Source organism: Eurosta solidaginis, chromosome 1, assembly GCF_040869045.1.
Source record: "Eurosta solidaginis isolate ZX-2024a chromosome 1, ASM4086904v1, whole genome shotgun sequence".
Taxonomy (NCBI): domain Eukaryota; kingdom Metazoa; phylum Arthropoda; class Insecta; order Diptera; family Tephritidae; genus Eurosta; species Eurosta solidaginis.
Genome location: NC_090319.1, coordinates 136651648 through 136677591, shown reverse-complemented (window position 1 = coordinate 136677591; position 25944 = coordinate 136651648). Strand labels below are relative to the sequence as shown.

The following is a 25944-nucleotide window of genomic DNA, read 5'->3' as shown; positions in this document are numbered from 1 at the left end:
TTATGGACGCGCCAAATGTCTACCACATTCAACATCCATGGTGATGGCATTACGCTACCGACTGTCTTACACTCAAAAATTTGGGGAGAATGCAACTGCAATTGTTACTAACATATATAGCGCCATAATAAAATCTTAGAATCTCTTGCCGACATCACTTGGGGTAAAGACAAAAAACGCTTATTATTTAAGTGAAACGAAACTAGCTGGGACAAGGTTTTAAAGGCGCCACCCCGTGTTTCCAAGAAAAAGTTTTCCCACCTCTTGTATACTAACATAACGCCAACTTTCATCGTAGCAAATATTTTACTTGTTGTTAATATTTCATTTTGGTTACAACAAAATTCCTCAGGAAAAGCAAAAACCTTACATTAGTATATTCAATACATGGAGAAATTATTTTTTAAAACACCGTTGTTGTTGGTTCTAATTTTTCCATATTTTTACTGGGGTGTATTTGAATATATTATACCACAATCTGTAAAAAATCCATTGGTTAGGGCCTTTGTGAATTAGGCTAACGATATGCACCTGTACGATAACAGATAAGGGATAGCAATTTTTATCAGCCTTTTTTTATTTATTAGCTGAAATCATTACATTATTTGTATAACTAAATTTATAGTATTTAAAAGTAACTATACTAAACAAAGGCACTGCAGTTTTTACAAATATGACTGGAATTCAATTAAATTTTTGTATTCAATAAATGTTTATATATATATTTATATAAAATTAGAACCAACAACAACGGTGTTTTAAAAAGTAATTTCTCCTTGTATTGAATATAGTAATGTAAGGTTTTTGCTTTTCCTGGGAAATTTTTTGAGAAATTTTGTTGTAGCCAAAATGAAATGTTAGCAACAAGTAAGATATTTGCTACGATGAAAGTTGGCGTTATGTTAGTATACAAGAGGTGGGAAAATCCCACCTTTTTTTCTTGGAAACACGGGGTGGCGCCTTTAAAACTTTGTCCCAGCTAGTTTCGTTTCACTTAAATATTTTTCATAATTTTTTTAGAAAATTATATGTCTATATATAATAAGAATTAAGCCAGTTTAAAGTTTACAAATTCCACGAATTTATGAAATAAATCGTTATATTCTTGAGTCTTTTCTTATATGTTTCTGATTGGATTTCGCGCTCTTTCAATTTATCGTTGGATTATCCAAGCACGTCAACTTCATCTTAAAGCTGTATTAACTCAGACGTGTTTTTCTTTAATGCAAAAAGATAAAATTAATACGTTAATGAAAATAGCAAATCTTTGGTTGCATTATAAATATGGACGATATTTACTATCAGCTCGTCATTACGCTGTTTTATTGTTTGAGTTTCATTTTCTTGCTGCTGAACTTTAATTTCAGGTCCTCTCGTGCAGCAGCTGATTGTTTAAGGTCTTCTTCCATTCGATCGAGCTGTCACGAAGTTCAGGATAACGTACAGAACCAGCTTGAACTGGAACCAGTGATACGCCATCATCACCAATTTGAGCAGTTGTATTTTCCACCCGATGAACTTCATAATGCAGTTTATTAAGCTCTTGTTACATGTTAGATTTTTCTTCTATGAGTAATAAAATCTGTAAAATATGAAATTTAATATAACCTTTTTTAAGTAAAACTCAATTCCACCAAATACCTTTTTATCAGATTCAAAACACTTTTGAGCAAAGCATCTCGTTCTTACTGCAATATTTTATAATCGAAATTAGCTATACTTGACGAACTACGAGATGTACACTCTCCAAGCCAAGTTGACACAAGATCTTGCAGTGCTGGCATTATATTAGCTTGAATTGATTCCACTAAGCACGTTATTTGTCGTATATAATTTGCTTGGCAGTACAATTTACTGCGCAACGTAGTACAACCTGTAAACAACGCTCTAGCTCAGAAGGATCACATTTTTCGGAAATATGTTGAGCATCAGGTTGAGGAAAATCTGCTAATGAATAACTTAATACATCGCTGTAATAATCATATACTCCTTCAATAACTTTCTTTAAATGCTCATCGTCAAGCGCCAATTTATTCCTGTGTTTATTTAAGACAACCAAGCATCTGTAAACGGGCGGGATTATTATAGTTTTTTAGTTATTTCTCCTGAATTTCTCAAACTTACCTGTAAAAACGTCTGGAGCGAATTGGTGTAAGGCTTGTGCCAGAGCCACTCCATTGGAAAGTTCTCAACTTACATTGCCTATATTATGTGTATATTGACACACTTTTTTGAAAAAGAGCGAAATTATTTCGTCTTAAGCCAAACTTGCTAAGAATTTCAGAAAAGACGCCTGTATATTAACTTTTGTGATCGGCCATTTGTATTTTAATTAATAAGGGATTGCTTTATTTGGTTTCGAATGTTTTGACCAATTCTTAAAATTTGTGTGTGCTCGCCTATATCAATATCATTCACAGCAACATTATTTGCAGTTACACTTGGTTGGTTAAAAGGGACTTTAAATTCCATACATATGTTGTGTAGAGCTGCGCAAACGTTGGAAAACATTGCCACCTTTTGTGGGTCATATCCTCCGCGCTTATCGTTGCATAGTATTTTCCACCGCCCTTTGTAAATACCAATTGTTCTTTCCACCATACATCTGGCTTTTGAGTGAACCGCATTAAATACACTCTCACTTGAATCGTCCGCAGGATTTCTGTATGGGGTTATACACCAAGGTTTAAGTGGATACCCGGAATCACCTAATTAAATGAAAGTAGAGAATAAATGCCCATAGTTCATACTAGTTGACTAAAAAATACATACCAAGTAACTACGAATTATTGTTAGAATTTATTTCAAATTTCTCTTCTAGCATTATTCTTTGCTCTGATTGCTCCCATACAAAAGAATCATGGGCAGCCCCTCCATATCTAGCATTTATTGCATTAATTTTGTATTGTTGATTGCATATCTGCAGCAAGATACATTTATACGTATAAAATAATTCCTTTGACCATTATATTCTTCGAAGTTTATATTCTTCTTACAATCATTACATTTAAACTATGAAATCCCTTGCGACTAAAAAACATATGTTCGTTTTCGCTGGGTTTCTGCAGGCCAATATGGGTACCGTCAATACATCCAATTGCTGTAGGAGGGAAAAGTGTAGGCGCATCCAAAAAAAATATTTCATTTTCTCACCTCGTGGTATCTTATACTTCTCGTAGAACCATTCCATACAGCCAGTCAGACTCTCCGGTATAAAACAGATATGTTCTGGACATAGTTTTCTTTCTATTTCAGTCGCTACTCGGGTGCTCAATTTTGAAACCAACCTTTGACTCATTCCCATTAGGTAATCGTCCCCTACAGCTCGCTGGTAACTGCCACTTCCAAGAAATGAAAGCGTTACCGCCAACTGGAGGATGGGCGGTGCAGCTGCTGAGGAATGGCAATTGAAATTTGTATTTCTCAGGACATAATTACGAAACCTTTTAATGAACCTAAAAATTAGCCAGTTAAATAAACAATTCGGTAACAGTTCCCAAATGTTGAAGTTACAGTGAAATTATAAACGAACTTACGCATTTTAAGACAAAGAAAGAGGATTGCTTTTGTCTTTTAGGTGCTGTCTTACAACCTTCTGGTCATGCCCATCTACGTCTTGGTCGGAACTTTCTAAAAAGAAAAGTAGTTCCGGCTCCATGGTTTCAACTCTAAAAAACTACAACATTAGTTTCCTTGATATTTCTTCGAGTGATAGAGCTTATTGGTTAGGGCGAAGTACTGTTATAACAAAAACTTGAAATTATCAATATCTGCATCCCTCCTGTCACCTGCTGCCCCAGTGTATACCGCTCTGAAATCAGCGCACTACTCACCGGAAAAAATTGCATAATAGGAATGGCCCACCACGATCTATGGCATTCTGATCTACAGACGGACAGAAAGGCGAAATAGCGTTCTACTCGATAAAGGCGGACATCCCGTGCGTATGGTAGGAAGCTGTCATTGCTCGGCAGAAATCTCAATCGTGTTGCAGGACTCGTTAACTGCGTCAACTGGCAGCCGATGGTAACGCTTCGCGTCGTTTTATTTCCGCCTGAGGAACATCGAAAATCCGGCCACATTTTCCAGCGCAGGCCACAAATTTAGCGAGAGAACGTGACCTTATAAGACAATACGACCACGCGACCCCTAAATAAGGGATATAAACCAACGCTTAAGATTGCTAGTGGATGAAAACAAACGGGCGAAATCGGAGTAGCATTTAAAGAATTGCAACCTCTCTGCCGGTGTAGGTAAGCTATAGTCTACCGTAAAGTCCCTATCGAACCCGACTAAGCACAATGACAAAATTTCCATCGTCTTTGGCGATAAAGTGCTGTCGGATGCGCTTTCTGCCGACAATATGTAATGCATTCTACGGTTGACAAAGCCAGACGGCGGGCCAACAGATGCGCACACAAGCATAAACACAGCACGTAACCAATTACCATTACCGCCAAAGAGATTTAAGATTATATCGCTCATGCTAAACCATCTAAATCAGTAGGCATATAGGGCATAGCCATGCCGATGCTCAAAAAACTAGGCAAAGAGGGATTGAATTATCTAGCGCATGTCTTCAATCTGTCCCTGTCCACTTTCGTCATCCCCGAAAAATGGAAAATTGCCGGCGTGGTTCCGCTATTAAAGCCTGGAAAACCAGCTAACAGATTCTTATCAAATCCGATATATCTCCTATCGCCAGTAGCCAAGACACTTGAAGCCATTCTGCTTCCGTATTTCACTGCAAATTTGCGTCTTGCCAATCATCAGCATAGATTTCGAAAACTACATAGTACTACCATCGCGCTAAACGCAATTAACAAGCAAAAATGTTGCTGATTAAAACAAATACCCCACCATTGGACAGTACTTGCTGCGTTAGACCTGTCTCAAAAGGTTGACCGCAAATTATGCCTGGTCGGCAAGCATCGGTGCAAGTCAGGAACATCTAAACCCAGAAGAATTAGGCAACCTGACATTGTCACCGACCAAAGCATCGGCGACCTTATTTACATTATGGACGCGCCAAATGTCGACCACATTCAACAGCCATGGTGATGGCATTACGCTACCGACTGTCTTACACCCAAAAATTTGGGGAGAATACTACTGCAATTGTTCCTAACATATATAGCGCCATAATAAAATCTCAGAATCTCTTGCCGACATCACTTGGGGTAAAGACAAAAAACGCTTATTATTTAAGTGAAACGAAACTAGCTGGGACAAGGTTTTAAAGGTGCCACCCCGTGTTTCCAAGAAAAAAAGTTTTCCCACCTCTTGTATACTAACATAACGCCAACTTTCATCGTGGCAAATATTTTACTTGTTGTTAACATTTCATTTTGGTTACAACAAAATTTCTCAAAAAATTTCTCAGGAAAAGCAAAAACCTTACATTAGTATATTCAATACATGGAGAAAATACTTTTTAAACACCGTTGTTGTTGGTTCTAATTTCTTCATATTTTTACTGGGGTGTTTTTGAATATATCATACCAACATCTGTAAAAAATCTATTGGTTAGGGCCTTTGTGAATTAAGCTAACGATATGCACCTGTAAGATAACAGATAAAAAGGATAGCAATTTGTATCAGTCTTTTTTTTTATTTATTAGCTAAAATCATTACATTATTTGTATAATTAAATTTATAGGATTTAAAAATAAATATACTAAACAAAGGTACTGCAGTTATTACAAATATGACTGGAATTCAATTAAATTTTTGTATTCAATAAATGTATATAAATATATATATAATAAATACTATCCTTTAAAACTATGGAAATTTTTTCCTTCAAAATTTAAATAAGGTTCAACATTTTCATTTCAGTTCTTATATACATACCCAACAGGCATTTCTGTAAATGTTTCGAAAAGTTACTTAAAGCAAGCTTGTTGTGTTAAACGATTTCAGTATTAAATATATATTTTTTTTTTTTTTTCAGAAAACATTTTACGCGTTTTGAGACGAAACGTTAATAAGTAATTTAGCTGTGAAAGTATATTATAAATGTTTACAAAAAAGACGACAGAACTATTTATCAATATTTTTCAACTTCGAAAATTTCAAATTACACAAGTTTACAAATTCAGGTCAACTTTTGGATCTGAGCAGATAAGAACGATTCTTAACTATATTTGATATGCTGAATTCGAATCTGCATTCAGGGTTTTAAGATTGATTTTAGTTTCCGAGTTCTCGCATGATAGCACCATTGTGCTGTTATAGCATTTTCTAAATAGTTTCACTGCTTGTTAAGTCATTTCAACTGTAACTGTAAAATAACATAAGTGATTAGAGCAAATAAAAATGCAGACAGTGTTGCAAAGTTGATTCAAAGTGTTTTTGTTGTTTTTTATGCTTGTGGGATAGCCGCGCAATTGAACATCATTTTGTGAGAAAGGAATGTCAAAGTCGTACTCAATATGAGCCTGGATAGCAAAACGCCTCCGCTAAACCATTTGTAAATCCACAAGATATTTTCCTGCCACCTCTTCACATTAAGCTAGGCCTTATAAAGAACTTCCTCAAAGCATTAAACCGTGAAGGACCGGCTTTTCAGTACTTAGTCAAAATGTTTCCTAAATTTTCATATGCAAAAATCAAAGAAGGAATATTTTTCGGACCTGATATTAGAAAATTAATGGCTGATAAAAAATGTACAAAATGTTTAACGCCCGATGAAGCAGCCGCATTGGAATCTTTTCAAAATATCGTTCACCAATTTCTTGGTAATCACAAATCCCCTAATTTTAAGGGAATTATTGGCGATATGTTGGAAAATTATCGAAAGATTGGAGCTAAAATGTCTCTAAAGATGCATTTTCTGCATTCCCATCTCGATTTTCCCCCGAAAACTTGGGTAATACGAGCGACGAACAAGGAAAGCGGCTACACCAAGATCTAGCCAACATTGAAAGACGATACAAAGGATTTTGGGATGAAGGCATGATAAGCGACTACTGTTGGACTCTAATACGCGAAACAGATACTAAACAATACAAAAGGCAAAGTTCCAGCAATCTTCATTTCTGATTTGTTACTTTTAAGTTAATAAAATTAATATTATTTGACAGAAATCTTTAAAAATGAATTTATTGACTGTATTATAAACTAGAATCAATCTTAAAAGACGGAATGAAGAATCGGATTCAGCATCATAAATTGTTTAAAAAACCACTTTTAGTTGCCTAGATCCAAAACCGTGTATACTTGTGTTATTTTCATAAACGTTTATTCATGAGAGGGAATGGCTGCATCTAAACCGTTTCCTGGATTCTACTACAACTTATTCGAAATGCAGCCATTCTTCATTTAATGTATGCATGAAATTCAGAATTAATTCATATGTATATTTACATACACATATGTATTTCTTAATATTATTGAAATGATTGAACTAAAAATTATCATTATAAAAAGTTTTGGGAAAACATTTATAACAAGCGTTATTTTAGAATTTTTTTTATAAATTTACATTTATCGATTATTTCACGCTTAATTCTAAACAATTTGTAAGCAAAAAATCAACATTTTGTAAGCTTAGTGTTTGTTTGAGAAAACTTTTTATAAATTTACATTACGTCTACTTTGCTTGTTGGGTATATATGTAATAAAAATATTATGAACTAGTTGGCCCGGCAAACTTTGTACAGCCTTAGAATGTATGGGCGCTGTCACGCCCCCTTTAGGAAACATTTTAATTCGGTACATTTCCGCAATTATGGTATGGAGAAGAATAAGAAGAAAAATATAGTAGAAGAGAATGGGATTGAGATTGAAGATGTGGATGGAGCTCACTTTTTAAATGTAAGAAAAACAATTTTCGGGTAAGAAAACGTCTGCCAGGTAGGCTAGATGAAAAAAAAAAACTATATAAATTCAATATGGGAAAAATTATTGTCGCTATTTTTGCGAACACAAGTTTACAAAATTTGATACCTTTATTCGGAATAGGAAAACGGATTTAAGTCCCGCTTCCTCAGTTCTATTTCCAAATCGTTTACGGCACAAAAACGTTTGTGTGTTTCTTCCCTTATCTGGAGCTTCCGCTCCTGGATTTGCAACATCCGCTCTTGGATTTCCACGAGTCTGCGAGAAGCTTGTCATCCATAGTGAGCTTTGCCTCATTTACAGATTTTAAATTTTGCTCCACTTACTTTTCTCCTCCTCTTCGAAGAGGACGGGACATTATATTTTTCAATGTCATAATCAGAAACTTTGATCTTCCGTGTCGAAGTTGTTGGGTTGTTTCCTGCATCAATTTCAATTGAAGGCATCTCCTCCTGCAAAAACTCAATTTCGTAAAAGTCCTTGCTTACCTCGACTGGAGATTCAAAAAGGTGTTGAGAAGAACTCTTCGAGATGTTACCCCAGGTTTGCACTGTTTGCAGACCATCAACCGTCGCTTCTAACCCGCTTTGCTTTCCTCCGCTGATGTTATCAATTTCTCCTCGTATGGTCCACCACCAGTCCGAGATTTTGAGCTCCGGTTAAAGGTTAGTTTTCGCTTCGCTTGGTATTTTTGGTCAGCATATACCTACAAATTGTAAATATCATAGAATTACAAATTATCATACCAACAGATGAGTATTTCGATCGGTTGTTTGATTTACCTTTCTCCACATTTTTGCATCTTTCATAGGTGGGCCTACAGCGTTAAGTTTTTTGATAAATTCCCCCACAACCGTTGAGATGTCGCCTTTCCTTGGGCACAATTTGGTGTGATGTTTTGGCCAGGTTGGGGTGCTGCTGCATAAATTCTCCCATCATTTCCTTTTGTTTATAATTAAGCTTATTTAGATGCGTTCTTTGGGGAAACAAACATTTTATATTATAAATACTTTTAACTAATTTTATATTTATTTACTCACATTATTAATCTTGAAATTTTCCTTTTTATAATTAAAATATGATTGATCACAGTTTGATAAAATTTTCCTTTTTAGTTGTGCTAAGATCACTTTATTTTTTTAAAAACAAATTTTAAACGTAGCAACTGTTAATTAGTTCGTTTAATTTACAAACTAAAACCAATTTTAAAAGCTCTCGAACGTCTTTTTGCTATTGTATAAAAATTTTTAACGTTTACGATTTGTTGTGTACGTTCACTGAACACATAATACCGAATTTCGATTGCAGCTATTCGTTCACGTATCACGTAACGTGCCCGACGGATGCACAGCCATCACACTAAGAGAGTCTAAATGCTGGAAAGAAAAAGGTTATGGCCACAGTGACATCCTAACAAGGCTCATCGATGTAGATTCGACAACAGATTACCTCTCAAAAACACTGATTTTCGACAGAAATTGCAAGGTGCAGATACCCCCTAGAAGGGTTGGGCGGACGACAGAGTTGGCGGGGAGGCCACCTCAATCTACACTGACGGGTCCAAAATGGACTGCGGCGTCGGTACAGGTGTCTACTCCAACCAACTAAAAGTCGCAATCCCCATCCGTCTTCCAAACACAGCCAGCATCTTCCAAGCAGAGCTGCAAGGAATAGAGAGGGCCTGCATCTTCCTTTTGCAGAACCGGATAGATGGTGAGGTAGTTATATACTCCGACATCCAAGTCGCAATCCCCATCCGTCTTCCAAACACAGCCAGCATCTTCCAAGCAGAGCTGCAAGGAATAGGGAGGGCCTGCATCTTCCTTTTTCAGAACCGGATAGACGGTGAGGTAGTTATATACTCCGACAGCCAAGCGGCACTCAAAGCGATAGAATCACCGTACACATCCTCTAAAGCCGTCGATAACTGTAAGAGGGTGCTACGTGAAGCAGCCAACCAGGCAGCTGTCACTCTCAGCTGGGTACCCGGCCACAGGAACATTGACGGCAACGAAAAAGCGGATGAAATAGCAAAGGAAGGAGCATCGTTAGACATCACGGAAGCAGTCGCGGTGCATCGACCACTCACATCAGTTCAGAGAGACATTCTCACCTATCTAAGGAAAATAATAATCCGCGATTGGTACTCTACGGACACCTGTAGAATCACCAAATTAATATGGCCAGACTACAATCAGAAAAGAACCGATGACCTACTAAATAGGTCTAGGAAGGAAATATACAGAATCACGGCCACTATTACAGGGCACTGGCCGTTTGGCACACACGCGAATAGAATGGGTATCCCCTACAATGAGAGGTGTAGGAGCTGTAGAGAGGGTGCCGAGGAATCGGTTACTCACTTTCTCTGCGAGTGCCCAGTCCTCGTGAATTTTCGGTCCCGAACTCTAGGTAGTTATGTGTTTCCGGACTTAAGGTCGGTGTCAAACTGCCGAATGAAGGACATCAGTAGGTTTATTAATCTAACCAAGTGGTTTGAGTAAAACTATACGCAGGGTACATCAATCCAAAACGTAATTGGTTCCAGGAGGAAGTGCATCAAAATGGCGCCTGGAGCGCTACTTGGGCCCGGTTCCATAGGCGGGCAGCGCAGCAACCAACCAACCATTGTCCCCTCATCTCCTTCACAGCACCTCATCCAAGCCGACTTCCTCGATGAACCCTTTTTGTGAGTGAGGTTGAGTGGAATCCAAAGGATGCAGCCAATTGGTGGTGTCCTGGCCCACATTACCGGTAGTAATGGTAAGTGTTCAGTATTTCGGGCGATATGTAGATGAAACATAAAATTTTAAGATACATAATTGATAGTTGGTAAGACATACCCTGTCTGTATCTGAAATCCTTCGGAGTAGGGTGATCGTTAAGACCTCCTTTGCTGCGGATAGCAGAAACTAAATTTTCCAGAACGACCTGATTTAGCCTATGTGTTTAAATGTATTCCACATACGAGTTAGTATTCAAATACTCGTATAGCATGACTAAAGCCCGATTAGACATGACTATGTCATTTTGGAACAGCTCTACGATATAGTGTTTATTTTTATTTTTAAATCTTGGAACAATCGGCTGCATAATAAGCTCATTCATTCTCTCTAGCCATCAAGCTGGTTTGAAAGAGATCTTCCACATGGTTCCTTTAAAAATTTATTGGTTTCAAAAAGATATTTTATTAAAGGTCTAATAGGGGTTGTACATGTTGTATCTGATTACCTTCCCTGGGAACCATATGCTTTCATGTTCGAGTTCATAACGTCAAACCAATCGTTAACCAGCTGAATAAAATCTGCTGTCTCCTTCGGTTTGTATACATTGAACCCTAGTGAGTGTCTATGGCCCCTATTATGAGACAAATTCGATCTTCGAAAGAGCTGATCGAACGAATTTTCGTTCGGTATTATGACGCTAATTCGATCAAGACTAGTGTCATTGTTCGATAATTCGATAAATTCAACCGTTCAGAAAAGCACATTCCCATCATCTGTCAAATAAAATAAAAGCAAAATTATTTATGAAGAAAAAAGCTTAAGTACTGGAACTAGCCAGAAATATAAAACGCTGAAATGAGTTTCAACGCTTAATTGTAGCTTTCTAAACATTGTAACTTTCTGAACATGTTGTTACATGTGTTAAAAAAACTAAACCTCATAATGACCATAGAAGCGTTCATGGACTTGCTATCCAGTAAAGATGAATGGCTGCAAAAATGCACAAGAGCCAAGTCTATTCCAACCATTTTGAAATTGGCAACAATTCTCAGATTTTGCGTAAGGGATTGTCTCAACTGAGCATCTGGTACGATAATGCAATCGGAATTTTTTCCACCTGATCCTTTCTGCAAGTTCGTTTTGTTATAAACGGAGTTTGTCCAATTTATGAAATCAGTCTTCCAAGCAGTTGTTTTGTATTCACGACCTTGGACCTATATGTAGGGTTCTTAAATTATATTAATTAAATTATGGCCACCGTGGTGTGATGGTAGCGTGCTCCGCCTACCACACCGTATGCCCTGGGTTCACACCTCGGGCAAAGCAACATCAAAATTTTAGAAATAAGGTTTTTCAATTAGAAGACAATTTTTCTAAGCGGGGTCGCCCCTCGGCAGTGTTTGGCAAGCGCTCCGGGTGTATTTCTGCCATGAAAAGCTCTCAGTGAAAACTCATCTGCCTTGCAGATGCCGTTCGGAGTCGGCATAAAACATGTAGGTCCGGTCCGGCCGATTTGTAGGGAAAATCAATAGGTGCACGACGCAAATTGGAAGAGAAGCTCGGCCTTAGATCTCTTCGGAGGTTATCGCGCCTTACATTTATTTTTTTTTTTAATTATTTTTATTTAACTTTGTTATTATGTTGCTCAGAACTTTGTAATTTTAATATGTTTAACGATATTTTAATTTTCAATATTGATTTTACTATTTTCAAAAATGGTCATTATTATTCAATTTTGTATCATGAAAATATAACATTTTCTTTTAAATAATTTTTGTGTGGATATTAATTTTAATAAGAATAAAGCATCCTACACTATATACGATTAATACAAATAGATTGAAATTACTATTAGGTAGCAAAAAAATAGAAGATATAAAAGGTGCGGAGCATCGGCGAAGGTAAAAACCTTTTCTGCTTCGTTTGCCGGGTTGGCGAACCATGGCTTGTCTAAATGTTACAAGCATGCATATATAAGAATGGCAGCAATATAAAACACATTTATATTAATAGTGAATAAATGAAAAACTTATAAAAATATCCGTTAAATAGAAGTTCAAAAAAAAAGTTTTGTTAAAATTGGGCAGGTCATTGAAACCTTATATGCAGTTTGTATCAAGATTCGTAATGATTTTGTTGTCGTTGTTGTTGTAGCAGTGCTTCGCCCCATCCAATAAGTGCGACAGATCACAAATTGTCATCAATATCCTCTAAGGGGAATCCAAGGAAGCTTGCTGTTTCAATAGGGGTGGACCATAATGAGAGGGGTGTTAGAGGCGTTGGTTCCACATTACAATTAAAGAGAATGTTGGTGTCATGTGGGGACACATTGCAAGAGGGGCATACAGTTTGTATGTCGGAGTTGATTCTGGATAGGCAAGAGTTTAACCTGTTACAGTATCCAGATCGAAGTTGAGCCAGGGTGAATCGTTGTTTCCCTGGGAAGTGTGCGTTCCTCTTCCGCAAGTTTTGGGTACTGTTCTTTGAGTACTAGATTCACCGGGAAATTCCCGGCATAAAGGTGCGACGTCTGTTTGTGGAGTTCACTGAGGACCTGCTTGTGTTTTTTGGCTTCATACGGCTGTTTTCAGGTGCCGTATTTCCTCATAATACTTACGGAGATGACTTCTTAAGGCCCCCGGCGATGTTGGCCCATCAATCAGATACCTGTTGGGATGCCCAGGCTTCTGGGTATTCAACAGGAACTGTTTGGTTAGCATCCCATTTGTCTCCCTGACGGGGAGTATTCTCGCCTCATTATGCAGATGCTGTTCTGGGGACATAAGAAGACAGCCCGTGGCGATTCTGAGAGCAGTATTTTGGCAGGCCTGTAGCTTCTTCCAGAGAGTAGTTTTAAGGCTTGGTGACCATATAGGGGACGCGTAGCATGCAATCGGGCCAATTGCTTTGTAAGTAGTAATGACCGTTTCTTTATCTTTTCCCCAAGTACTGCCAGCAAGAGATTTGAGGATTTTATTACGGCTCTGGATTGTCGCTACAATTGCGGCTGCATGCTCACCAAAATGTAGATCTTGATCAAACGTCACACCCAAGATTTTGGGGTGTAGGACAGTCGGTAGCGTAGTGCCATCGACGTGGATGTTCAAAATGGTCGACATTTGGGACGTCCATGTTGTAAATAAGGTCGCGGATGATTTAGTCGGTGATGCCAGGTTTCGCGAGACGAAAAAACTGTGAGGTAGCCGTTTATTCTGTTGCAACGCGCATCGATCTGTGGGCCTAGGCCTGTCGCCATTATTGTGCAGTCATCGGCGTAAGAAACGATAGTAACTCCTTCTGGTGGCGAAGGAAGTTTTGATATGTAAAAATTAAACAAAAGTGGGGATAGGACACCACCCTGTGCCACCCCTTGTTTAATTCTTCTTGGCTTTGATGTTTCGTTTCTGAATTGCACCGATGCCTGCCGACCACCCAGATAATTTGCGGCCCACCTTTTAAGACATGGGGGAAGGGTAGACCCTTCCAGGTCTTGCATTAACGTGCCATGGTTGACCTTATCAAAAGCTTTTGATAGGTCTTGCGCAACGAGTACTGTTCTATGGTGGGGCTTTTGATCTAAACCGCAATTTATCTGGGTGCTAATGGCATTTAGCGCGGTGGTAGTGCTATGGAGTTTTCTAAAGCCATGCTGATGACAGGCTAGCTGCAAATTTGCTTTGAAGTAGGGGAGCACAATGGCTTCAAGCGTCTTGGATACTGTCGTTAGGAGAGATATCGGGCGATATGACTCTCCTATGTTACCTGGTTTCCCAGGCTTCAGTAGCGGGACCACCTTGGCCATTTTCCATTTTTCGGGAATGACAAAGGTGGAAAGAGACAGGTTGAAGAAATGCGCTAAATATTTGAAATCCTCTTTCCCTAGGTTTTTAAGCATCGGCATGGCTATGACCCACTGCTTTGGATGGTTTAGCATGACCGATGGCATCCTCAACCTCTTTGGCGGTGATGATAATTGGTGACGCGCTGAATTTATGTTTATGTGCGTGTCTGTTGGCCCTCCGTCTATCTTTGTCGACCGTAGAATGCATTGTCGGTAGAAAGCACTCGCGCATTTTTTCGCATCCGACAGCACGCCGAAGGCGATGGAAATTTTGTCATTGTGCTTAGACGGATGCGATAGAGACTTTACGGTGGACCAAAGTTTACCTACACCGGCAGAGAGGTTACAACCGCTTAGGTGCTCCTCCCATTTCGCCCGCTTGTGTTCATCCACAAGCAATTTGATGCGTTGGTTTGTTTGTTTGTTTGTATGCTTTCTTCATTTTCTTATAAACATTTTCTGTATAATTAGTATTACAATCTAAGTTAATAATTAAATAAGAAAGTAGATAATGACGTTAAATACTCATATTATGAGCAGTGGAAATGCCATTTCATCCATTCGGTATTCGCTTTTTTAAAATGCTTGTGGGGCGCATTACAATAAAAAAGGTACAATATATAAGATAAGCATGAGTAGAGAGATTCAATGATACAACTATTATAAATACAAACAATAATTAGAGATATAAAACTTTTTTTTTTTCTTTTTACTATAAATATCCCTTATTTGCGTGTCGCCGGGATCGAGCTGTCTTATGAGGTCACGTTCTTTCACTAAATTTGCGGCCTCCGCCGGAAAGTGAAGCAGAATTTCAGGAATTCTATCGGCGGGAATGAAGCGAGCCGAGGCGGATTCGACGACCTTACGGAAAGCACGCTCCCATTGGCGAGCATCAGTCTGGATAGGGAGGGCAGCAAAGCGGTAGTCTGTAAAGGATTCGTATTTTTCCGACTTTCCTTTTGTAAAGTTAATGAAAGTTCTGTGACGATGAAGTCGGCGGTACGATCGAGCGAAATAAGTATAGGTAGGTGGTCGGATGCCAATGTTGCCATGGGTTGCCAGTTAACCCAGTTTACGAGGCCTGCGCTCACGATAGATATATCTGGCGAACTGTGACAGCTTCCTACCATGCGTGTGGGAGCGTCTCCGTTTATTTTGCAGAACGTGGTTTCTTCTATTTGATCCGCCAACATCTCACCCCTACTGTCTGCCTGCAAGTTTGAATGCCATAGATCGTGGTGGGCATTGAAGTCGCCTAGAATAATGCGATTATTGCCAGTGAGTAAGGTGCTGATGTTAGGGCGGTATCCACTGGGGCAACAGGTGGCAGGAGGAATGTAGATGTTGCTGATTTCTGGGTTTGCATCACCTGACCGGATAGATAAGCATTGACGTTCTAAGACACTGTCCCTGCGGCCGATGTCGGGATCAAATATATGGTATTGCACTGAGTGGTGTAAGATAAACGCGAAGCCGCCTCCATTTCCGCTCTCGCGATCTTTTCTGCGGACATTATACCCAGAACAGGTCTGCAGAGCAGATCTTGCTGTGAGTTTAGTCTCTTGAATCGCAGCAATGCGGATGTTGTGCCGCTTCATGAAACCGACTATCTCCGTGATCTTCCCAGTTAATCCATTACAGTTTAACTGCAGAATTCTGAAGTGCAACGGGGAGACGTCGTCACTCTAGGAGTAATTATGGGTGACTACGCCTGGGTTGTGAAAGGCTAGGACGCAACTGCTGTTGTGGGCCTGGGACTGGACGTCCTTGGGTAAGCATTGGGGTACCCGGTGTATTTGGGTTTGCGACCTGGCAACATGGCGGAATGAAACCCGTCGGGGGGTTGCCGTCGCGGAGACCACAACATCTAGGAAAGTGGCACCGTCCAAGGCAGGAGCTGCATTGGGCGGATGTCGCAAACATATATATTCTGTGCTGGCAAACGGCGCAAAAGGGGGTAGGGACTAAGAGTGTGTCTCCCTCACCAACGCGATTGCTGTAGGAAAAGAGGGGGGAAGAAGACGGGGGCAGGGGCTGATGCTACCATTGCTACCAACTCTACTATGAAGATAGTAGTTGAGCGGTGGCAGCCGTTTGAGTTGGTGGCGCCGTGGGGCGCGAGCAGCAGCGGATACTTGTTGTGGTTTGCTGCACAGCGGGGCTGCTAGAAGGTGGGGGGGGGGGGCTAAGACTTAGACTACGGGACGCCCTTGGGCGTGAACAGCAAGGAGCCATACAATATTTATAAAAGTTACGTGGACGTCGGGTTTTGGGATCAAGCCCAGAATAGTCTGTCCGATGCAACCATCCCTTCCTAAAAAGATCCTTTTCCGGCAGATGCAGCAAACGGCCGGGGTCAGGAGACGGTGTAAAGAAGCTTTTCCTTGCCCCGGTGCTTCTTCAATAAGTACTGGGGTATACTCGCCGTGTCCAAGGTTCGCTTACAATAAATTTTTATTTTGGGGCACCTTGCAAATCTTTTTCATATAAAATTCACTTTATTGCTTTAACTCCTTAAACTATAATATAAAATGTAATAAAAAAAGATGTGTATGTATTCTTCACTTCGTTTGATGCTTGCTCTATGATTAGTGGTGGGCTAACGGTGCCTCATGTCCCGTTAGGAGCGTTCCGTCAGGACGCCTTGCTGGTCGCTGCCTGGGTATGTGTAAATGTATCTCAGTGACGCCTTGCGTCGGCGTGTTTCTCTTACAGTTAGCGACTGCGCTGTCTCTGCTGCGGCTTATGTCGGTGCGTCTGCGTGAGTGTAGCTCTGATATGGTTGACTTCGTATGTTTGCGTAACTCTGCTGCGGTCAACGTCGTATGTTAGCGTAATTCTGCTGCGGCCAACGTCGTATGTTAGCGTGACTCTGCTGTGGTCAACGTCGTACTCATGTAATTCTGCTGCGGCCAACGTCGTATGTTTGCATAGCTCTGCTGTGGCCAGCGTCGTATGTTTGCGTATCTCTGTTGCGGACAAGATTGTATGCTTGCGTGATTCTGCTGCGGCCAACGTCGTGCTTGCGTGACTCTGCTGTTTCTGCCGAGGCTTACGGCGGTAGTGCGCGGGCTCGTGACGCTGTGGGCCTTCGCTTAGCAGGGAGCGAGCGTGGTCTAAGGCGTTGTAGAGCGGTCAAAACCAGGTTACCCACAATCCTCAGCCCACGGCTTTCTCTGTCTTGCGATGGTCAAAACCGATACGCCCTTCAGATGCCTTTCAATTGCTGCTCGGGTAACAATCACAACTTCGCGTCCCGTTAGGTGAGATCCGTTAACCTCGGTACAGTGGCGTTTCACTTCGATTCACTTCTTCTGCGGATGCCGACGTACTTCTGCCACGGTTGACGTTTGTCTGAGCGCGAGATTACGATGCCGTGGAGGACGTTTGCTTACGAGAGAGCGAGCGTGGGCTAAAGCGTTGTAGAGTGGTCAAAACCAGCTTACCCAGAGTTCTTAGTCCACGCCTTTCTCCTATGAACCGCACAGGCTTGCAATGGTCAAAACCGATATGCCTTCCAGAGTGCTCCAATAGTAGCTTCGGTCGCAACCACAACCGCGTGCTGACTGACTGCTGTCTTCTTGTGTTACCTTTATCATAGCCAATGCTCTTGATGTTGCTAACTTAGTTCGTTGCGTTGCCATGGTTACGGTGTTGCTGTGGGGTATTGCGGCTACTTGTTGCGCTAGTGATGTTTCAGAGACTTGTTTGTGTTTCGTGTTGTGTTGGCTATGTTGCTGATCGTGTTGCTATGTAGAGTTTTATTTGTTTTGCGTTGCCTATGTTACTGATCCTGTGTTGTGCGGCGATGGTTTTGTATGGGCCAAATTAAGGGCTTATATTTGGTCCTCACACTCCCCCCACTTCGGCGATTTAAACCTCCGTTTCTACTTCTTGTATCGTTACCTTCCTTCTGGTCATCGTGACTTTGTATTTATCGGTTCGGAAAACATTGCCACCTTTTGTGGGTCATATCCTCCGCGCTTATCGTTGCATAGTATTTTCCACCGCCCTTTGTAAATACCAATTGTTCTCTCCACCATACATCTGGCTTTTGAGTGAACCGAATTAAATACACTCTCACTTGAATCGTCCGCAGGATTTCTGTATGGGGTTATACACCAAGGTTTAAGTGGACAAGGTTTAATGCACAATGACAAAATTTCCATCGTCTTTGGCGATAAAGTGCTGTCGGATGCGCTTTCTGCCGACAATATGTAATGCATTCTACGGTTGACAAAGCCAGACGGCGGGCCAACAGATGCGCACACAAGCATAAACACAGCACGTAACCAATTACCATTACCGCCAAAGAGATTTAAGATTATATCGTTCATGCTAAACCATTTAAATCAGTAGGCCCATAGGGCATAGCCATGCCGATGCTCAAAAAACTAGGCAAAGAGCGATTTAATTATCTAGCGCATGTCTTCAATCTGTCCCTGTCCACTTTCGTCATCCCCGAAAAATGGAAAATTACCGGGGTGGTTCCGCTATTAAAGCCTGGAAAACCAGCTAACAGATTCTTATCATCCGATATATCTCCTATCGCCAGTAGCCAAGACACTTGAAGCGATTCTACTTCCGTATTTCACTGCAAATTTGCGTCTTGCCAATCATCAGCATAGATTTTGAAAACTACATAGTACTACCATCGCGCTAAACGCAACACGCAAAAATGTTGCTGATTAAAACAAATACCCCACCATTGGACAGTACTTGTTGCGTTAGACCTGTCTCAAAAGGTTGACCGCAAATTATGCCTGGTCGGCAAGCATCGGTGAAAGTCAGGAACATAACATCTAAACCCAGAAGAATTAAGCAACCTGACATTGTCACCGACCAAAGCATCGGCGACCTTATTTACATTATGGACGCGCCAAATGTCGACCACATTCAACATCCATGGTGATGGCATTACGCTACCGACTGTCTTCCACTCAAAAATTTGGGGAGAATGCAACTGCAATTGTTACTAACATATATAGCGCCATAATAAAATCTTAGAATCTCTTGCCGACATCACTTGGGGTAAAGACAAAAAACGCTTATTATTTAAGTGAAACGAAACTAGCTGGGACAAGGTTTTAAAGGCGCCACCCCGTGTTTCCAAGAAAAAGTTTTCCCACCTCTTGTATACTAACATAACGCCAACTTTCATCGTAGCAAATATTTTACTTGTTGTTAATATTTCATTTTGGTTACAACAAAATTCCTCAGGAAAAGCAAAAACCTTACATTAGTATATTCAATACATGGAGAAATTATTTTTTAAAACACCGTTGTTGTTGGTTCTAATTTTTCCATATTTTTACTGGGGTGTATTTGAATATATTATACCACAATCTGTAAAAAATCCATTGGTTAGGGTCTTTGTGAATTAAGCTAACGATATGCACCTGTACGATAACAGATAAAGGATAGCAATTTTTATCAGCCTTTTTTTATTTATTAGCTGAAATCATTACAAAAAACGCTTATTATTTAAGTGAAACGAAACTAGCTGGGACAAGGTTTTAAAGGCGCCACCCCGTGTTTCCAAGAAAAAAAGTTTTCCCACCTCTTGTATACTAACATAACGCCAACTTTCATCGTAGCAAATATTTTACTTGTTGTTAATATTTCATTTTGGTTACAACAAAATTTCTCAGGAAAAGCAAAAACCTAACATTAGTATATTCAATACATGGAGAAATTATTTTTTAAAACACCGTTGTTGTTGGTTCTAATTTTTCCATATTTTTACTGGGGTGTATTTGAATATATTATACCACAATCTGTAAAAAATCCATTGGTTAGGGCCTTTGTGAATTAGGCTAACGATATGCACCTGTACGATAACAGATAAGGGATAGCAATTTTTATCAGCCTCTTTTTATTTATTAGCTGAAATCATTACAAAAAACGCATATTATTTAAGTGAAACGAAACTAACTGGGACAAGGTTTTAAAGGCGCCACCCCGTGTTTCCAAGAAAAAAAGTTTTCCCACCTCTTGTATACTAACATAACGCCAACTTTCATCGTAGCAAATATTTTACTTGTTGTTAATATTTCATTTTGGTTGCAACAAAATTTCTCAGGAAAAGCAAAAATCTTACATTAGTATATTCAATACATGGAGAAATTATTTTTTAAAACACCGTTGTTGTTGGTTCTAATTTTTCCATATTTTTACTGGGGTGTATTTGAATATATTATACCACAATCTGTAAAAAATCCATTGGTTAGGGCCTTTGTGAATTAAGCTAACGATATGCACCTGTACGATAACAGATAAGGGATAGCAATTTTTATCAGCCTTTTTTTATTTATTAGCTGAAATCATTACATTATTTGTATAACTAAATTTATAGTATTTAAAAGTAACTATACTAAACAAAGGCACTGCAGTTTTTACAAATATGACTGGAATTCAATTAAATTTTTGTATTCAATAAATGTTTATATATATATTTATATAAAATTAGAACCAACAACAACGGCGTTTTAAAAAGTAATTTCTCCTTGTATTGAATATAGTAATGTAAGGTTTTTGCTTTTCCTGAGAAATTTTTTGAGAAATTTTGTTGTAGCCAAAATGAAATGTTAGCAACAAGTAAGATATTTGCTACGATGAAAGTTGGCGTTATGTTAGTATATAAGAGGTGGGAAAATCCCACCTTTTTTTCTTGGAAACACGGGGTGGCGCCTTTAAAACCTTGTCCCAGCTAGTTTCGTTTCACTTAAATATTTTTCATAATTTTTTTAGAAAATTATATGTCTATATATAATAAGAATTAAGCCAGTTTAAAGTTTACAAATTCCACGAATTTATGAAATAAATCGTTATATTCTTGAGTCTTTTCTTATATGTTTCTGATTGGATTTCGCGCTCTTTCAATTTATCGTTGGATTATCCAAGCACGTCAACTTCATCTTAAAGCTGTATTAACTCAGACGTGTTTTTCTTTAATGCAAAAAGATAAAATTAATACGTTAATGAAAATAGCAAATCTTTGGTTGCATTATAAATATGGACGATATTTACTATCAGCTCGTCATTACGCTGTTTTATTGTTTGAGTTTCATTTTCTTGCTGCTGAACTTTAATTTCAGGTCCTCTCGTGCAGCAGCTGATTGTTTAAGGTCTTCTTCCATTCGATCGAGCTGTCACGAAGTTCAGGATAACGTACAGAACCAGCTTGAACTGGAACCAGTGATACACCATCATCACCAATTTGAGCAGTTGTATTTTCCACCCGATGAACTTCATAATGCAGTTTATTAAGCTCTTGTTACATGTTAGATTTTTCTTCTATGAGTAATAAAATCTGTAAAATATGAAATTTAATATAACCTTTTTTAAGTAAAACTCAATTCCACCAAATACCTTTTTATCAGATTCAAAACACTTTTGAGCAAAGCATCTCGTTCTTACTGCAATATTTTATAATCGAAATTAGCTATACTTGACGAACTACGAGATGTACACTCTCCAAGCCAAGTTGACACAAGATCTTGCAGTGCTGGCATTATATTAGCTTGAATTGATTCCACTAAGCACGTTATTTGTCGTATATAATTTGCTTGGCAGCACAATTTACTGCGCAACGTAGTACAACCTGTAAACAACGCTCGAGCTCAGAAGGATCACATTTTTCGGAAATATGTTGAGCATCAGGTTGAGGAAAATCTGCTAATGAATAACTTAATACATCGCTGTAATAATCATATACTCCTTCAATAACTTTCTTTAAATGCTCATCGTCAAGCGCCAATTTATTCCTGTGTTTATTTAAGACAACCAAGCATCTGTAAACGGGCGGGATTATTATAGTTTTTTAGTTATTTCTCCTGAATTTCTCACACTTACCTGTAAAAACGTCTGGAGCGAATTGGTGTAAGGCTTGTGCCAGAGCCACTCCATTGGAAAGTTCTCAACTTACATTGCCTATATTATGTGTATATTGACACACTTTTTTGAAAAAGAGCGAAATTATTTCGTCTTAAGCCAAACTTGCTAAGAATTTCAGAAAAGACGCCTGTATATTAACTTTTGTGATCGGCCATTTGTATTTTAATTAATAAGGGATTGCTTTATTTGGTTTCGAATGTTTTGACCAATTCTTAAAATTTGTGTGTCTCGCCTATATCAATATCATTCACAGCAACATTATTTGCAGTTACACTTGGTTGGTTAAAAGGGACTTTAAATTCCATACATATGTTGTGTAGAGCTGCGCAAACGTTGGAAAACATTGCCACCTTTTGTGGGTCATATCCTCCGCGCTTATCGTTGCATAGTATTTTCCACCGCCCTTTGTAAATACCAATTGTTCTCTCCACCATACATCTGGCTTTTGAGTGAACCGCATTAAATACACTCTCACTTGAATCGTCCGCAGGATTTCTGTATGGGGTTATACACCAAGGTTTAAGTGGATACCCGGAATCACCTAATTAAATGAAAGTAGAGAATAAATGCCCATAGTTCATACTAGTTGACTAAAAAATACATACCAAGTAACTACGAATTATTGTTAGAATTTATTTAAAATTTCTCTTCTAGCATTATTCTTTGCTCTGATTGCTCCCATACAAAAGAATCATGGGCAGCCCCTCCATATCTAGCATTTATTGCATTAATTTTGTATTGTTGATTGCATATCTGCAGCAAGATACATTTATACGTATAAAATAATTCCTTTGACCATTATATTCTTCGAAGTTTATATTCTTCTTACAATCATTACATTTAAACTATGAAATCCCTTGCGACTAAAAAACATATGTTCGTTTTCGCTGGGTTTCTGCAGGCCAATATGGGTACCGTCAATACATCCAATTGCTGTAGGAGGGAAAAGTGTAGGCGCATCCAAAAAAAATATTTCATTTTCTCACCTCGTGGTATCTTATACTTCTCGTAGAACCATTCCATACAGCCAGTCAGACTCTCCGGTATAAAACAGATATGTTCTGGACATAGTTTTCTTTCTATTTCAGTCGCTACTCGGGTGCTCAATTTTGAAACCAACCTTTGACTCATTCCCATTAGGTAATCGTCCCCTACAGCTCGCTGGTAACTGCCACTTCCAAGAAATGAAAGCGTTACCGCCAACTGGAGGATGGGCGGTGCAGCTGCTGAGGAATGGCAATTGAAATTTATATTTCTCAGGACATAATTACGAAACCTTTTAATGAACCTAAAAATTAGCCAGTTAAATAAACAATTCGGTAACAGTTCCCAAATGTTGAAGTTACAGTGAAATTATAAACGAACTTACGCATTTTAAGACAAAGAAAGAGGATTGCTTTTGTCTTTTAGGTGCTGTCTTACAACCTTCTGGTCATGCCCATCTACGTCTTGGTCGGAACTTTCTAAAAAGAAAAGTAGTTCCGGCTCCATGGTTTCAACTCTAAAAAACTACAACATTAGTTTCCTTGATATTTCTTCGAGTGATAGAGCTTATTGGTTAGGGCGAAGTACTGTTATAACAAAAACTTGAAATTATCAATATCTGCATCCCTCCTGTCACCTGCTGCCCCAGTGTATACCGCTCTGAAATCAGCGCACTACTCACCGGAAAAAATTGCATAATAGGAATGGCCCACAACGATCTATGGCATTCTGATCTACAGACGGACAGAAAGGCGAAATAGCGTTCTACTCGATAAAGGCGGACATCCCGTGCGTATGGTAGGAAGCTGTCATTGCTCGGCAGAAATCTCAATCGTGTTGCAGGACTCGTTAACTGCGTCAACTGGCAGCCGATGGTAACGCTTCGCGTCGTTTTATTTCCGCCTGAGGAACATCGAAAATCCGGCCACATTTTCCAGCGCAGGCCACAAATTTAGCGAGAGAACGTGACCTTATAAGACAATACGACCACGCGACCCCTAAATAAGGGATATAAACCAACGCTTAAGATTGCTAGTGGATGAAAACAAACGGGCGAAATCGGAGTAGCATTTAAAGAATTGCAACCTCTCTGCCGGTGTAGGTAAGCTATAGTCTACCGTAAAGTCCCTATCGAACCCGACTAAGCACAATGACAAAATTTCCATCGTCTTTGGCGATAAAGTGCTGTCGGATGCGCTTTCTGCCGACAATATGTAATGCATTCTACGGTTGACAAAGCCAGACGGCGGGCCAACAGATGCGCACACAAGCATAAACACAGCACGTAACCAATTACCATTACCGCCAAAGAGATTTAAGATTATATCGCTCATGCTAAACCATCTAAATCAGTAGGCATATAGGGCATAGCCATGCCGATGCTCAAAAAACTAGGCAAAGAGGGATTGAATTATCTAGCGCATGTCTTCAATCTGTCCCTGTCCACTTTCGTCATCCCCGAAAAATGGAAAATTGCCGGCGTGGTTCCGCTATTAAAGCCTGGAAAACCAGCTAACAGATTCTTATCAAATCCGATATATCTCCTATCGCCAGTAGCCAAGACACTTGAAGCCATTCTGCTTCCGTATTTCACTGCAAATTTGCGTCTTGCCAATCATCAGCATAGATTTCGAAAACTACATAGTACTACCATCGCGCTAAACGCAATTAACAAGCAAAAATGTTGCTGATTAAAACAAATACCCCACCATTGGACAGTACTTGCTGCGTTAGACCTGTCTCAAAAGGTTGACCGCAAATTATGCCTGGTCGGCAAGCATCGGTGCAAGTCAGGAACATCTAAACCCAGAAGAATTAGGCAACCTGACATTGTCACCGACCAAAGCATCGGCGACCTTATTTACATTATGGACGCGCCAAATGTCGACCACATTCAACAGCCATGGTGATGGCATTACGCTACCGACTGTCTTACACCCAAAAATTTGGGGAGAATGCTACTGCAATTGTTCCTAACATATATAGCGCCATAATAAAATCTCAGAATCTCTTGCCGACATCACTTGGGGTAAAGACAAAAAACGCTTATTATTTAAGTGAAACGAAACTAGCTGGGACAAGGTTTTAAAGGTGCCACCCCGTGTTTCCAAGAAAAAAAGTTTTCCCACCTCTTGTATACTAACATAACGCCAACTTTCATCGTGGCAAATATTTTACTTGTTGTTAACATTTCATTTTGGTTACAACAAAATTTCTCAAAAAATTTCTCAGGAAAAGCAAAAACCTTACATTAGTATATTCAATACATGGATAAAATACTTTTTAAACACCGTTGTTGTTGGTTCTAATTTCTTCATATTTTTACTGGGGTGTTTTTGAATATATCATACCAACATCTGTAAAAAATCTATTGGTTAGGGCCTTTGTGAATTAAGCTAACGATATGCACCTGTAAGATAACAGATAAAAAGGATAGCAATTTGTATCAGTCTTTTTTTTTATTTATTAGCTAAAATCATTACATTATTTGTATAATTAAATTTATAGGATTTAAAAATAAATATACTAAACAAAGGTACTGCAGTTATTACAAATATGACTGGAATTCAATTAAATTTTTGTATTCAATAAATGTATATAAATATATATATAATAAATACTATCCTTTAAAACTATGGAAATTTTTTCCTT

At 39.1% G+C, this 25944-nt stretch overlaps 3 long non-coding RNA genes across 8 annotated transcripts; all 3 read right to left on the bottom strand.

Moving 5' to 3' along the window:
- Positions 1 to 71: 71 nt before the first annotated feature.
- LOC137238217 (uncharacterized) lies at positions 72 to 2585 on the bottom strand. The gene is made up of 4 exons (XR_010949137.1): positions 2125 to 2585; positions 1642 to 2063; positions 1300 to 1582; positions 72 to 1218 (listed from the first exon to the last, which is right to left on the bottom strand). It is a non-coding gene; the product is annotated as an uncharacterized lncRNA (long non-coding RNA).
- Positions 2586 to 2594: 9 nt separating this feature from the next.
- On the bottom strand, positions 2595 to 5257 carry LOC137238209 (uncharacterized). Of its 3 annotated transcripts, none has more exons than XR_010949134.1 (4): positions 3154 to 5257; positions 2997 to 3100; positions 2773 to 2920; positions 2595 to 2708 (listed from the first exon to the last, which is right to left on the bottom strand). It is a non-coding gene; the product is annotated as an uncharacterized lncRNA (long non-coding RNA). The 3 variants fall into 3 exon arrangements; XR_010949136.1 differs by having other exon boundaries at positions 3006 to 3100; XR_010949133.1 differs by having other exon boundaries at positions 2773 to 3100.
- Positions 5258 to 20135: 14878 nt separating this feature from the next.
- Positions 20136 to 25390, bottom strand: LOC137238190 (uncharacterized). Of its 4 annotated transcripts, none has more exons than XR_010949130.1 (7): positions 23295 to 25390; positions 23138 to 23241; positions 22914 to 23061; positions 22267 to 22849; positions 21784 to 22205; positions 21442 to 21724; positions 20136 to 21360 (listed from the first exon to the last, which is right to left on the bottom strand). It is a non-coding gene; the product is annotated as an uncharacterized lncRNA (long non-coding RNA). The 4 variants fall into 4 exon arrangements; XR_010949132.1 differs by having other exon boundaries at positions 23147 to 23241; XR_010949131.1 differs by having other exon boundaries at positions 22914 to 23241; positions 23295 to 23596; positions 23678 to 25390.
- Between the last annotated feature and the right edge of the window lie 554 nt (positions 25391 to 25944).